At 36.1% G+C, this 15,480-nt stretch overlaps 1 protein-coding gene across 1 annotated transcript in view; it reads left to right on the top strand.

Moving 5' to 3' along the window:
* The first annotated feature begins 3,990 nt into the window (after nucleotides 1–3,990).
* Daao1 (D-amino acid oxidase 1) overlaps nucleotides 3,991–15,480 on the top strand; it is a 261,388-nt gene continuing 249,898 nt past the window's right edge. The window contains exon 1 of the mRNA XM_089098450.1: nucleotides 3,991–4,106. The gene's annotated coding sequence lies outside the window, so the exon portion shown is untranslated. The remainder of the gene's footprint in view (nucleotides 4,107–15,480) is intronic.

Raw genomic sequence — 15,480 nt, 5'->3', positions numbered from 1 at the left:
TTATAAAAGGTCTGTTCACGATTCAGCCAAAAAATTCCCAAATAGGCGTCATTTTCAAGAAGAGACAAAAAAAAGTTTCAGTATACACTTAGCCACATTGGCATTAGAGGGAACACAATTGTTAACAAAACCGCCCAAGCCTCAGCCCCATTCAAGCATGCGGAAAAAAATACTAAAAATTACAAAGACAATCTATGGCTTTAGTAGCACCTATGTTCTTTACGATGGAAAATGGTTGTTGGGATCCTGCTTATAAACAGATCAATTAACCTGTAGTACCAAGCGCACCGATAAGGGGGGGGGGGCAGGAGGGGACGTTAACCCCCTCCTGGCTGAATGATGGTGCCTCATCTTTATATTTTTGTTTTGATATTTTTATTATGTAGAATAAAAGTGCCAATTAGACCAGGAAAGCCCTCCTGGAATTCAGCCTATGGGCGCTCATGGTGTAGTACCATCGAATGAATGCCATTCAGTTGTTCTGGATAAAGAACTTAATTAAACGAAACTATAAAGTTCCCATTAGAAATTGAAATCAAGATGTAATTCAGCAAGAAGGCGTACGCAGTTTCAGCTACCAAATAGAAAAAGTCTTGAAGGGCAAATGCACGTCAAAGATCCTAACAGCTAGAAGGAGAGCTAGTAAAAACTTAAAAAAAAATTCTATCTAATAGCGGATGTCAATCAATTTGAATCTTATTGAAAGAAAAGAAATGAAAGTGCTGTTTTTTTAGTCTTAAATAAAATTAATGGATATTCTCAAAACTCCCTATTTATTGTTAAATGTTCACTGGAAATGTAATAAATTTTATTTATTTAATTTAAATTTTAATGAAAAAAAGTAGGAAGTCATAAGTATGTTTTGTTACAAAATAGCTATAAAGATGCAGCCAACCCTTGTAATAAATTGTATTTATTTTATCTAAATTTTAATTAAAACGGAGGAAGTCATAAGCATGTTTTGTTACAAAATAGCTATAAAGTTGCAGTCAACACTTCTAATAGCAAACCAAAAGCTTCACAACAAACAAATTTAAAAAGACAATATACCAAACTAAAACCATAACCACTATGAGCCCAAAAGCTTTTATTAAAGGCAACGCTATAGCGTTGCCTATAGTAAAGTTCATAAAGCTTCAATGTTTTATTATTATTTTTTTCCCAAAGGTACTTCATGTGGAAATTGTGGTCGTATAAACTTCGGAGGGGGGTTCATTCAATTGGAAGTTAGAAGTTCTAGTTCCTTTTAAGAGTAAAGAATAATTGGATGACAGCTAGTCACCCACCCCCGCCCCCTCTTTTCCCCAAGTGCATTAGATCGAATTTTGAAATAGTCATTTACTTTAAAATACACTATTGATTGACGACACACAAATAGAGAAGACACACACACAGAGATGATACACACACAGAAACGACACACACACAGAGACGACACACACACAGATGAAAAACACACACCGAAACCTTGAACAATTAGAAACGACGCACGCATTATGACAACCAATACACATATAAAAAAGTTTTAGGGTCTACATTCCCAGAACCCAGGGGCAAGTGCTGTAAGTTACGCCAATGCGGCACATAAGGTTCTTTTGGAAAAGATGGTCTTATAAATTTTGGAAGGGGGCAAATTCGATTGAAAATTGAAATTCTAGTTCCCTTCTGAAGAGTCAAAAGGGACTGGAAGGCAACTAGCCCCCTTCTTCCCTATTTTCCCGAAATGTATTCAATTGAATTTTTAAATAGCCATTTTGTTCAAAATAGACCAAAAATCAGAAAAAAAAACTCTGGGATTGGCACAACCACCCTGAGCCCAGGGCAAGTGTTGTAAGCTATGTCAGGGGGCATATAAGCTTTTTATGACTTTAATCATATGAGCTTCGGAGGGGGCTTGTATTATTAGAAATTGAATGCTCTAGTTCCATTTTAAGAGTCAAAAGTGATCAGAGGGCAACTAGACCCACACCCATTTTTCCTAAATGAATTCGGTCAAAATATCATGTAGCCATTTTGATCAAAATAGACTATGTATAACATAACAATGCCTTTGTGGTTGATACAGCCCCGCAAAATCAAGGGGTGCAAAATATTCCCCAGGGGCATATACGGTTTTATGGAAGAGTATGGTTTTATAAGCTTGTGAGGAGGCTCATTTGATTGGAAATTGGAAGTTATAGTTTCCCATTTTAAGAGCTAAAAGTGATGAAAGGGCAACAGGCCCCCTCATGACCTATTTTCTCCAAATGTATCTACATCTCAAAATGCATCTGCATCTTAAAATTCTGTTTGAGATAACTATTTGCTTCAAATAGTCCAAAAATTTCGGGATTGACACAATCCCAAAAGCCCGGGACAAGGGTTGTAAGTTATTTCTCAGGAGGATATCATGTTTTTACGGAAGTAGTAGTCGTATCAACTTTAGGAAGAACCTTATTTGAATGAAATCGAAAGTTACCCCCCAGGGCTAACCCCCTAGAGGGTTATTCATTCCCGAGGGAGGGGGGCAAATAGCCCCCTGAACTCTTTTTCCCAAATGTATCGCATTGAAATTTTAAGATAACCATTTTGTTCAAAATGGTCCAAATATAATTAACTACAGTTTAGGGTCTAGTCCTCGGGGAAAGGGCTATAAATTATGGTAGTTACCCATCGTTAACATATAACATTTTTAAGTTTTATAGAAGGCGTGGTCGTATAAGCCTTAGAAGAAGGTCATTCGATTGGAAATGGAAATTTCTTTTTGCCCTTTATAAGAGTCGAATGTGATCAGAGGGTAACCAGCTCCCCCCTTCTCGTTCACTTTTTTATCCTATTATATCCGGGGCAAGGTTTCTAACTTATGCACGTTGCCCATTGTTAACATATAAGATTTTTGAGGAAGGGATGGTCATGTTAACTTTCGAGGGGGTTCATTCGAATGGACATTGAAACTTCTAGTTCTTTTTCAAAAGTCAAAAGTAATCAAAGGGCAACCAGCCACCCTCCCCTACCCCCTTTTACCAGAAGGCATCCGGCAAAAATTTTGGGACAGCCATTTCGTTCAAAACTACTCAAAAGGCCAAACAACTATGCTTCTTGGTTTGAAACCCCCTCCAAGAATATGGAGAAAGGGCTTGTCTATTTTGTCTACTTGAATACTTTATTACGTTGCTATCAGCTTTGATACTTTGAAGAAATTTTGATGTTGAAAAAAAATGGTTTTGAAATAGGGAATTTTGAAGAACTTGAAACTTTGGCAATAAAAAACGAACAGAAATTAACTAAAAACTTTCCGAAGAAGAAGTTTTTCTAAGAAAAGTAAAGACCATATTCAACTTAAGATCAGCAGAAATAAACCTCAATAATAATTCAAACTCAAAACAACCAGAAATTACTATCAAAGAATAGATGAAACCCAAAACGAACAGAGGTTAAGAACATAATCATAGCAAACAAACATACAACAGGTACTGGTAAAAATGGAATAAATCTTAGAATAAATAAACTGAAATTAAATTTGCAAATCATGCTTAAAACGAACAAAAAATCTTTTACCATTAAAGAATAAACGAACCCCAAGGCGAACAGAAATGAAATAAACAATCATAGCAAACAAACATACAGCAGGTACTAATATAAATGAATAAACAAATCTTAAAACGAATACAATTTAAATTGAATATGCAAATCAAGCTTAAAACATAAATCACTACATACAAAAGTTTGACTACTTTTTTAACTATTGTCTAATAAATGATTTTTACATCTGATAATTTTAATTATGGTGTTTTTTTGCTTGGGTGTTTTATGATTTTATCTTTGTCATCTTTTTATTTTTCGGCTCTGAAATTTGAACTCGGCCCTTTGAAGCTTGTAATAGCATTTTCGTGACATTTATCTTACCTTATGAAACTATAATACATACTGTTGCAAATTGGAATTATGATTTCTGATGCATTGCTCATGAAGAAATTTAGAAAAAACTTCGGTGATCCGGACTTTTGGGCAAAAGTCCGAATTTTTTCAAAATTACAGAACGAGAATAGTGACTAATTGAAGCTGGTCGATAGGATCATCTGCAACCTAAATTAACAGTTAAAAGGCTGTTAATTGAAGCTGTAAAAGTAAGTTGTATGAATTTTATTTGCTCAAAGTCCTTTTCTAGGCATGTAGACTAAGATAAGGGGGAAAATATTACAATTAGCCTAATACTTCAATAATTCATGTTAAATAGGCCTATTGTAGAATTAATATCTAAGATTATTATAAGTCTTCCTGTGTCTTGAATATAGGACTAGAGAAATTTTACAAAAATTTTAGAGAAAGAACTAGGCTAGGCTAATTAAATTATTAGGATGGGGGAGATGTGATTAAAATATGTGATTAAAAGCTGAAATATCGGAAGGGTAACTACCTGGGAAGTTATGATGTTGGTAGACTCCAAGATGAGAATTTGAGAGAAACTTTCCAGGAACAGTTGAATTCTAAACTTGAGAGTTTAAAATTTGATAATGTGGAAGATGGTTGGAATAATTTTAGAAAAATAATTTATGAAGGTGCTGAAGGTGTATTAGGAAACAAAGCTAGAACTGCAGCTAAGAATATTAGTGAAAAAGCTTTATGTTTAATAGAAAGGAGAAAGGGCATGTACAAAAATTATCTGAGTGATAAATCATATGAAAACAAGAGGAATGTAAAAAAGTTGAGAAAGCATTAAAATATGAATTAAGGAGGTGTGAAGTAGAGGTTATCGATAGAATTGCTGAAGATCCGGAAGACGCAGTCAGATAGCAGAGTAGCAAAATATTGTACTGGCACATTAACAAATTGAGAGGGAGTAGTCAATCCAAACTTGGCCCAGTTAAAGATAGGAATGGGGCCACAATTAGCAATAAGGAAAAAACTAAAGAGTGATAGAGTTGCAGGAAAAAATATAGAGGAAAATGAAAAAGTTTGTGATACGGTACCTTGGATGTGAAGGAAGATTTGTTTTGTGAGGAGGAATTAGCAACAGTACTAAAAGGATTAAAGAATAATGAGGCTCCAGGTGCTGATAGGGTGGTAAATGAGTTTCTTAAATATGGTGGCTCTGAGGTTAGAAATAATTTACTGAAGATTATGAATATGATTTTTGAAAAAGGGGAAGTACCTAACGATTTTAGGAAAACCTTAATTAAGCCACTTTATAAGAAAGGTGATAAAAGTGAGTGTGGTAATTATCAAGGCATTAGTCTGGTCTCTGTAGGTTGTAAATTACTTAGTAATATGATAATTTTAGACTGAGAGATGCAGTAGACAAAGTTTTAAGAGAAGAGCAGTGCAGTTTTAGAAAAGGTAGAGGATGTGTTGACCAAATTTTCACTCTTAGGCTAATAATTGAGAAGTGCCTGAGTTTTCAAACACCTTTGGTCCTCAGTTTTATAGATTATGAGCAAGTCTTCATTTCTGTTGATAGAAGAGCTTTAGTAAAGGTTTTATCCTTGTATGATATACCAGACAAATACATTAAAGGGATTAGTGCTATGTATGAGAATAACACTGCTGCAGTTAAGGTAGGAAATGAGGTTAGCAGCTGGTTTTGTATAAAATCAGGAGTTAAGTAGGGTTGTGTTCTATCCCCCTTTGTATGGATTATTTTGAGGGACTTTGTTTTAAGGAGCACAGGAAAGGCAATGGGAGACCACAGAATAAAATGGGGAGGAAAAAGTCTCCTGGACTTGGATTATGCTGATGATTTAAGCATCCTAGATGAAAGTGTGAGCAAAATGAATGAAGTTTTAGAGGTTTTGCAAGTTCATGGTGCTAGAATTGGTTTGAAAATTAATATTAGGAAGACTAATTCACTAAGGCTAGGAATAAGTGAAGATGAAAAGGTGACATTAGGTAATGAAAAGATTGATCAGGTGGGCAGCTTCACTTACCTAGGTAGTATTATTCGTAAAGATGGTGGGAGCAGTGAAGATGTTAAAAAGAGAATAGCCAAGGCTCAGGGTGTATTTTCGCAGTTAAAAAAAGTCTGGAATAATAGGAAGATTAGTCTGCAAACCAAGATTAGAAAATTAGAAGCTGCAGTGATGACAGTGGTCAAATATGGCTCTGAAGCATGGGCACTCTGAAAAGCGGATGAAGATTTGCTAGATGTTTTCCAGAGAAATTGCTTAAGGATTGTTCTGGGTACCCGGCTGACTGACCATATTTCAGACAATAGGCTATAGGAAAAATGTGGTTCAATACTGCTCTCTAGGGCTATAATGAAAGAAAGGTTGAGGTGGCTGGGGCACATTGTGCAGATGAAGGATGACAGATTTCCGAAGATTGTTTTTTTTGGCCAACCATCTAGGGCTAAACAGAAAACAGGTCATCCCTGTCTGGGGTGGGAGGACATCATAGAGAAAGATTTAAAGGAAATGGGAATTTTGTGGGCGGGTGTAAAAAGGGAGACTTTGAATAGATTGGGGTGGAGAAGGAGCGTGCGTAGCTGTGTTGGCCTCAGGCGGCTTGGTGCTGTGGTGTGTTGTTAGTAGTAGTAGTAGTAGTAGATGTGATTAAGGGTAAAACTGCTACATAGGAATTATGGTGGATTGTCAACAAATAATTATGGTGGATTTTCAGCAAAAAACAACTTTAAGTTAATCATGCACCCAAGGATTTTTCCAAGGTAAGCTAAGGGAGCTTTGTTGAACAGAAGGTAGGCTATAATTCATCCCTACTAAATTTGGTTCCCTCCTTCTTATCAAGTAGATCATAAGGAGCTAAATATCTCAATCATTATTCCAATCCTCTCCTGTCCATAATGCAGTAATGCAAGGTACTATCCTAGGCTTCACTTCTTTTCTCAGTCATGATAAACACCCTGGCTAAGGAATTTCCTGACATATCAAAATTTTTTGATGATATTATAGCTATTGAAACTTGCTACATAAATTTAATGAGCATCCTCAATGACACTGTACAAGATGGCTTGTTTTTGAGCCTGAGAGTAAAACCCTCAGAGTCCACAATGTTGCAAAATTGTTTCCTTATATTCCACTCCATTTGTTTAATCCTATTCCTCCTGAAAGTTGTGTATCTTCCTTTAGATTACTTGGTGTCATAATTTCTTTTAAATTAAAGTGATTTATTTGTGTTTAAAATATCATCCATAAAGCTACTGCATCTATCTCCTTCCTCAAGCTCTCAAATAAATTAAGCTAAGGGAGCTTTGTTGAACAGAAGGTAGGCTGTGATTTGTCCCTGCTGAATTTGATTCCCTCCTTCTTATCAAATATATCATAAGGAGCTAAATATCTCAATCATTATTCCAATCCTCTCCTGTCCATAATGTAGTATCCCAAGGTGCTATTCTAGGCCCCTCTTCTTTTCTCAGTCATAATTTGTTGATAAAGTTATAGCTGTTGAAACTTGCTACATAAATTGAATGAGCATCCTTAATGACACTGCACAAGATGCCTTGATATATTCATGTTAAAAATATCACCTATAATGCTACTGCATCTATCTCCTCCCTCAAGCTCTCAGATAAATTTCTTATCCCCTTCCCTACTCTTTAAGGATTTATACTTCCCTTGTCTACCCCTTTCTTGAATTTTCTTATCAAGTTAGGCATTTTGGAATCTTCAGGGAAGAGTCAGATAAAATTGGATCTGTACAATAAAAACCATGTGAATAATTTTCAAAGAAGGTAAAGTTTCATAATCTTTTCTTCTAATAAAGCTAGGTTAGAAATGGTTGTGTACACAAGGTATGTTGTGCCTCTGGATTTTTTGTTTGTCATATTTATGCTGCAAAGTATAAGTTACCACCCCTTTTTAGGCAAAAGTGACCATCTTGTCATTGAAGTCAATTTAGCCTTCCACAAGATAACAAACAATTATATCAAGAAGACTTACACCAACTATACATCAATCATATGAGAGTTGAGTGGTGTGGATTGGGGGTCTTTGCTTCAAGTGGAGGTAGATTGACTAAAGATCAGTTTCCAAGAGGAGCTTACAATACTCCTGAAAAAGCACACATCTACCAAACTTGTGCCAAAGCCTAAGAAACTCCCCACATGACCCCTCAGATACATAGAGAATGAAACCAAAAAAACTGATACTGGAACAAGTACTTCAAAATGGGGAAAGATGATCACTATGAGAAGTTTGCAAAGGCTTGAAATAAACTACAAAATCTCACTAAACAACTCTATTCAAACTTTGAGTCCAAGCTTGCAGATGATAGCAAGAGAAGCCCCAAACGTTTCTGGAACTATGTATCTAGCAAAGATCATGGTATACATTCAATAAAGAAGCTGAAGAAATCTGATGGCATGGAAGTTACTGACCTGCCTTCTTCTTCTATTTAACAGCAGGCGGGCTTTTCAGTAAAACTATTTAGCCCTTTTCCTTCTGCTTCACTCTGTGGGCTACAGAGCTACTGGCTTGATTGCCTCATATTTATTAGATATATTCAGATATCTTTCAGCAGATCTTTCGACTCTAGGAGTTCAAATATAAGATGATAGATGTCGATTTCTATGCTCTGTGTGCAGGTATAGTTGGCTAGGCTCTTGACTGATAGTGGGATTTTGTGGTGTTTGAAGTATTTTAACAGTTTAGAAAGCAAGGTATGCTGTGCAGACGTCAGCATATTACATTCAAATAGGCAATGGTCAATTGTTTCATTATTCATATTACAATGCCTGCAATGAGGCGACAGGGGAATTGAACCGCTTGAATTAGAAATCTTATATGAGAATGCAAGGAAATTTAGTCCATTTGTTCCAGAACGAATTCTATGATAAATTTTAGAAAGATACTTATTGGGAAAGGGTGAAAGGATATGATTAATCTTATTAAAATTAATATCTGATAGACTCCATAGGTAAATATCTCTAATTGGGATTGGTCTCACACTTGGCTGTTCAATATTTATAGCATTTTTTGCTATTACATCAACCTGATGATTACCACTTATGCCAGAGTGGCTAGGAATGTACTGAAAGTAAGTGTTTATGCCACTTGAAGCAAGATTATCAATAATACTGAGACAATGATAAGTGTCAATGTCCAACTTATATTGAGGAGCTGAGGCCAGCAACTCAAGGCTTGATAAAGAGTCGGAATAGATGATAATATTATTCAATTTTTCAATCAAAGATTGGTTTTGCTTATGGTGTTCTATTGCCATGATTATGGCATTTAACTCAGCAGACATTATAGATAAATTATTAAATAATCTCTCGCCCATTGCAATTTTCAGGTGAGGAAGGAAAACACCACTTGCAACCTTCTCATTCATTTTTGACCCATCAACAAACATTTGGAAGTGATTTTTATAGGTAATTGTATTAAGTTCTGCAAATTTTTTCTGAACAAAAGCAATGGGGGTTAAATCTTTATTCCATTTTGAAAATTCAGTATTTATTATGGGAGATGACCAATTCCATGGAGGGGATTGGGGGAAAGTAGGTGCAATAGACTTTGCTGGCACAGGGAACTTCCTTTGAATATTGGCATACTCATCTGCAATACCTCTATACATGGCTGGATTTCTCAACAAATTATGTAATGTGTGTGAACTATTTGATTCATTTTTTGTAAGATGTTTTATCAAGAGAAACCTACGTCTCTCCCTGATTGTTGTTAATCCACTCTCCATAAGCAGAAAATTGGTGCTTGTGGGTTTCCTAAGACCAAATATGAGGTGCATTATATCATTTTGTGTTGTTTCAAGTTTATGCATCTGGGTCTTTGCACATGCACCATAAGCAATGAGTCCATAGTCAATATGGGGTCTTATATGTGATTTATAAAACTGGAGTAAGGTTTTCTCCTTACAACCCCAGGGTGTGGAAAGAAGTCTTTTTAGTATATTTGCTTTTGTATATCATTTTTTTATTTTGTTTGAAATTTGGAGGTTGAAATTAATTTTTTGGTCAAGCATGATACATAGGTTATTAATATTATTATAGTATGGAATGGTTGTTTTATTTAGATTTATTTTTTCATTAACATGGTTTCGCTTACGGTGAAATTGGATTATTTTTGACTTGGTGAGTGCAATGGGTAAATCTGAATGTTGAGAGAATTTTTCAAACTGGAAAAGTGAATTTTGCAGATTTGACTGTGCTATCTGAAAGGTGTTGCCAGATGACCATAGCCCCAGATCATCAGCATATTGTAGATTCGTGTGGGGTAGGTTCATGTCCCAGAGATATAGGGCAAATAGGAGGCAACTGAGGACTGTTCCCTGAGGTAGGCCTTTGGATATTGTCTTTTGGGGTGAAGAGGCTGAACCAACACAAACAATGAAACTTCGCACTTCTATGAAGGATTTAATAAAGGATACTAGCTTGGGAGGTACTCCAAGGTTTGCAAGTTTATTTAAAAGGATTTGGTGGTTCACATTGTCATATGCTCCTTCAAAATCAAGGAAAGCTGCCACTATGATATTATTTTTTGAGAAAGATTAATTTATTGAATTTGTTAGCAAAATTAAAGCATCTGTTGAGGAGTGGTATTTCCTGAATACAGTTTGAGTGTGTGGGATCATGTTATTTTTCTCAACAAACAAGAGGAGTCTGTGATAAATCATTTTCTCCATTATTTTCCCCATCACAGGTGTAATCATTATGGGCCTATAAGACTCAGGGTTATCTTTTGGTTTATTTTTCTTTAGGATTGGTAGGAGGGACGAACATTTCCATATACTGGGGAACCTAGACGATGCCCAAGCGTGATTATAACAATTTAGCAGTTCTTGTTTGTATGAAGGTGTGAGATTCTTTATCCATGTAGGGTGTATATTGTCATAGCTGCTGCTAGTTTTGGACCTAATATGATGTATTGCATTATTCAATTCCTGGATTGAAAATGGATTAGTTATGTACTCGGATCCTGGGCGTGGTTGGTAACTAGGGTTCATAGGAATTGTGGACAGATTGCTTTGATTGTTTGATGTTAGCTTATTAACAAAAAGAGTTGCAAATAGGTTAGCCTTTTCAATATCATTGTCATAATGGGTATTATTATGTAAAAGCTCATACAGGAGTGGGTTGGGAGAAGTCTTTTTCCCACATATGTGGCTTATGACTTTATGTATAATTGGCTCATGCATTTCTCTGGAGAGATTATTTGCAAAATTATTCCAGTATTTATATTTAGCATCTATTATAGTCCTTTTTAGATTAGATTCTGCTTGTAATTTTTTTAAATATGTAGTAGGTGTTGGTTTTCTTATGAATTCTGTCCTAGCTGCCTTTTTTATCTTCCATTTATTTAGGCACTCATTTGTCCACCATGCTTTAGGAATTTGTTTAGGGAATGTTTTCTTAGGTGTTGTCCTGGGGATAGCATGATTAGCTGTATTTATTAGTAAAGATGTCAAGGCTTCAGCATGTGTGTCAACTGTTGTGTTAGAAATGCATGAACTTTGGGTGAAACTTTTAATTTCATCATTTAGCTTATTTTGGAACATAGACCAATTTGCTTTAGTGTTGATATATTTGGAGGTATGAGATGAAGTTTCAGCAGGTTTATTTAGGGAGCAAACTATAGCAAAGTGGTCTGTACACAGACTATCGATTTTATTTATGTAAATTTTGTTCAAAAAATTTAAAGACACAATTTGTAGGTCAATTGTGGAGAATTTGGCACTTTTGGGGTTAAAATATGTATTTAGGTTTGGGGGGTAGCAACAGCTAATTCATTATTATTTGAAGTCATATGCTCAATAAATTTACCAGCTTTATTTGCTGGTTTATTCCCCCACAAAAGGCTGTGGGCATTGAAATCACCACAAATAATGATGTTTTTTAGCATATTAGAATTATTTATATAATTAAAGAAATCCTTGGCATCTGAAGTTTGGCCATTAGGGTTATAAAAGCTTATTATGTAGGTTTTTAAATTATTCAGCCAAACACTTATACCAATTACATCAACATCATTTTCAAAATCTGGAAAATTGATGCCACAAAATTTTATATTATTATTAACTAATAAAGCTACACCACCTCCTTTTCTCTCTGAAGATCTATCCTTTCTCAGGATAGTATATCCCAGAGACTTAATTTGTTGATTTTGGGTTAAATGAGTTTCCTGGAGGCAAGCAATATTAATGGAATTATTATTCATAAATGATATTAGTTCATTTAGCTTATTTTTTGTGAGTGGTCTTACATTCCATTGGAGTATTGATAAATGTTGTGTTGTTGAGTTATTCTTCATATGACTGTGCATCAATGTTCAGCTTTGTTAAAAGTAAAGCAAGATCTTTTTTTGCTTGAATAAGCATATCATCTGGGATGTAGATTTTTGCCAATTCTGCAGTAATTTTTGTTTTTTGTAGTTGATGTATGTTCATGGCCTGAACTGCATTACAGTTTAGAATGAATAAGTATATATTTGGGGATTGCATGTTTGGTAGTGCATCCTGTTTAGTGGTTAAGGGATTGATTCCTGGTAGTGTTTCTGGTTTGTTTCTTCTTGGGAGGGAGGGCCAGGCTGGCCTCATCTCACCGGAAAACGAGGCGTGCTGGCTTGGTGATTCCTTCTGATAGGGATTTGAGCTAGGGGGCTTAGAAGATGTTGTTTTATATGGGGTGCTTGAAGCATTTGGGGCATTTGACTTGGGGGTTTTGGTTGGTTTCATTACAGGCTGTATTTGGTATTGTTGGGCAGCATTTGCTTCCATTGCTGCAAAGGGGTATGGGATGGCCTTCTCTGTTGATAATTGGAGTGTTAGAGCTCTTTTCTTGTATGCAGGGCATAATGATTTATTTGTAGATTCATGTGGACCTTTGCAATTGATGCATGTAGGCTGGGTGTTTTTGCAAGTTGTCAGCTCTTTAGGATGGAAAGATTTACAATTACTACACTCTTGGAGAATTTCATTGCATTTGTTTGTCGTGTGTCCCAGTTTGAAACACTTCTGACACTGAATAGGCTTAGGTTTGTATTCCTTGTGTGGTTTGATTTGCCCAAATAGGAATAATTTTTCTGGGATATCAATTTTATCATTTAGTGTGAATAAGAAGGATCTACTAGTTTTTAGGCCAGTAGAATTAGGTTTTCCAAGTTGGGTAACATCCTCAACTGGGATTGTGTTTCCAGCCCTATCTGAGAGGCCTTCTTTTAACTCCTGAGTAGATATCTCTGGGGGAACATTGTAAACTACAATTTTTGTTGGTGATTGTTTTGGTTTCCAATTAGATGCAATAATTGGGATATTCAGAAGGGATTTAAGGTTAATTATTGTATCTGCTGATTTCTGATCTTCTACAGCTATAAGCAGAGATCCATCACGGTTAATGTTAAGAGAGAACATTGATTTTAGCAATTTAAAAATTGCAACTCTTATTGCAGTGATCAATTTTATTTCAAAGGGGGTAGTGGGAGTAATTTTAAGGTAAATTCGTAAGTTTTTGGAGGGAGGATCTTGGGCAGGGAGAGGGGAAATGCTTTTAATTGGGGAGATTTTTTTCCTTTTTTTAGAGCTTCTAGAGAGAACCTCTTGAAACCCATTATCATCATTTATGGTTGCATTAGGACCTACAGTTATCATTGTCTTATTCTCCGAATTGGAGCTATCATTAGAACTTTCAGATAATGTGCTTGACCAGCCAGGATGGGTATCTTTCACTATGGAATTTGATTTGGGATCTGGGGGAACGATTTTTTTGGAGGACTTCTGAACATTGCCTATTGGAAAAAGCTTTAAACACAAATATAAAACTAAAATAAAAAGGGAAAATAGATGATATCAAACCGTCTGCACTCTACTATGGGAAGGATAAACACCACAGTATAGCCCTGAGGATGACTTGAGCAGAATAGGTTTGGTACAACTACTGATTAGAAGCGATAATAATCAAGAAAATATATTTTGATTTTCTTGTACGGTTGCTGTTGTTGTTGTCAGAAATTGCTGGGTTACTCAACAAGCAATTTGCATCAGTGTTTATGAATGAACCTGATGGTCCTCTCCCCAACAGTCCATTGTATGGTGTACTGAACCTTATTCTACCTATCAAGATTTCTCCAGGGTCTATCACAAAGCAGCTTGAAGTGCTAGATGTTATCAGGGGCGTTACTAGCCAAAATGTTTGGGGGGGGGGAGATAGATTTTACCAACTGGCTGGTCATTTTTACCGACTGTTTTTATTTTGTTAATAATTAAAAAAAGACTTGAGTTTAAATTCTTGTGCTTTGTGTTAATACTGAATCGCTATCATAGGAACTCCAACGGTTTTCCTGAATTAATTGAGCCCAATCCGCCCCAAGAGGCACATCTTTAATAGGCTATACTATCCTCTGATATAGCAAACGATTTTGCTCTTTTCTTTTAGAATAAAGCAATTGATGAGGAGAGGTATGATGATATTATGATTTATATAAGCCAAAGTAAGAAATTTAGAATTTCAATTAGTATATATAAAAAGAGTCAGAATGAAAAAAACTAACTTGAATTAAAAGGCCAACCGTCTTGGCTTGGCAGACTAGCAGACTTCTAGCAATTTGTCAAGTTTCAGCTCGTCAGCAATGTCAATCTTGCAGCACATCATGAGGAGATGATCCAAATGGTCGTGATCCATTGTTGTACGTAAATGTGTCATAACCAATTTCAGTTTACTGAAACTTCTTTCTGCTGTTGCTGCAGTTGGTGGGGCTGTTGCGATCCACTGGTAAACTGACCAGAGAGTTGGGAATATTGTCTTGACAGCATAAATTTCTTTAAATAGAGCCTCAAAAACGGTCCGATCCATGTCTTTACTGCTTTCAACCTCAGTCCTGGTCAAAAAGCATTTGAAGGCCTCAAGCTCTATTACGAGTTCTGCAGGATCTAGGCCTCTTCTCGGAAACAGCTTTGCAACTTACAATAGGCTTTCATAGCTGTCGCCCATTTTGCCCAATAGACACTGATACGCTGGCTCTAGAAATGAAGAGTTGTCATGGATTGCATCGTCCAAGCCGTTCACAAGGATTCTGAGGATACCGCAGAGCTCCTTAAAATAAAACGATTTCCAGTCATCCGACGTGTCGGCTCCAGAATTAGGAATCACCTCTGAATAACGAGAAGGTGGACGTCGAGGACGATGCTTAAGTCGGAACTCGTCTTTGGCTGTTGAACCAAATTTTTCTGCTGCTGCTTTTGATGCCTCAATTTGCTTCTCTATCTGAGCCATATCTTGGAGGAGAGCTTCTAAGATGTCTCATGTTGACCAGAGTTTTGTATTTGCAGTCATCAGATCGAGCTGTTCATCCTGCAGCTTTTCTGCAAGAACCTTCGTCCTGAATATGACTTGGCGCATGAACATAAGTGTAACAGTAAAATCAAAGCAAGTAATTTGGCGATGCAGAGCTCGAGTGTTTTCTTTTATTATTTTTTCCTCATCTTGTTCTATTAGCTCTTCAAGGACTTCAACAATGGTGTCAAAGCTGGCCCACAACGCTGTCAAGCTCTCGAACCTGGACATTCATCTTGTCATTGACAGATTTCTTAGCTTGAGCATCG

Source organism: Artemia sp. Qi Xiang Cuo, chromosome 12 (assembly GCF_049724085.1).
Source record: "Artemia sp. Qi Xiang Cuo chromosome 12, ASM4972408v1, whole genome shotgun sequence".
Taxonomy (NCBI): Eukaryota; Metazoa; Arthropoda; class Branchiopoda; order Anostraca; family Artemiidae; genus Artemia; species Artemia sp. Qi Xiang Cuo.
The sequence above is the reverse complement of the archived record's forward strand: the minus strand, read 5'-3'. Positions and strand labels throughout refer to the sequence as shown.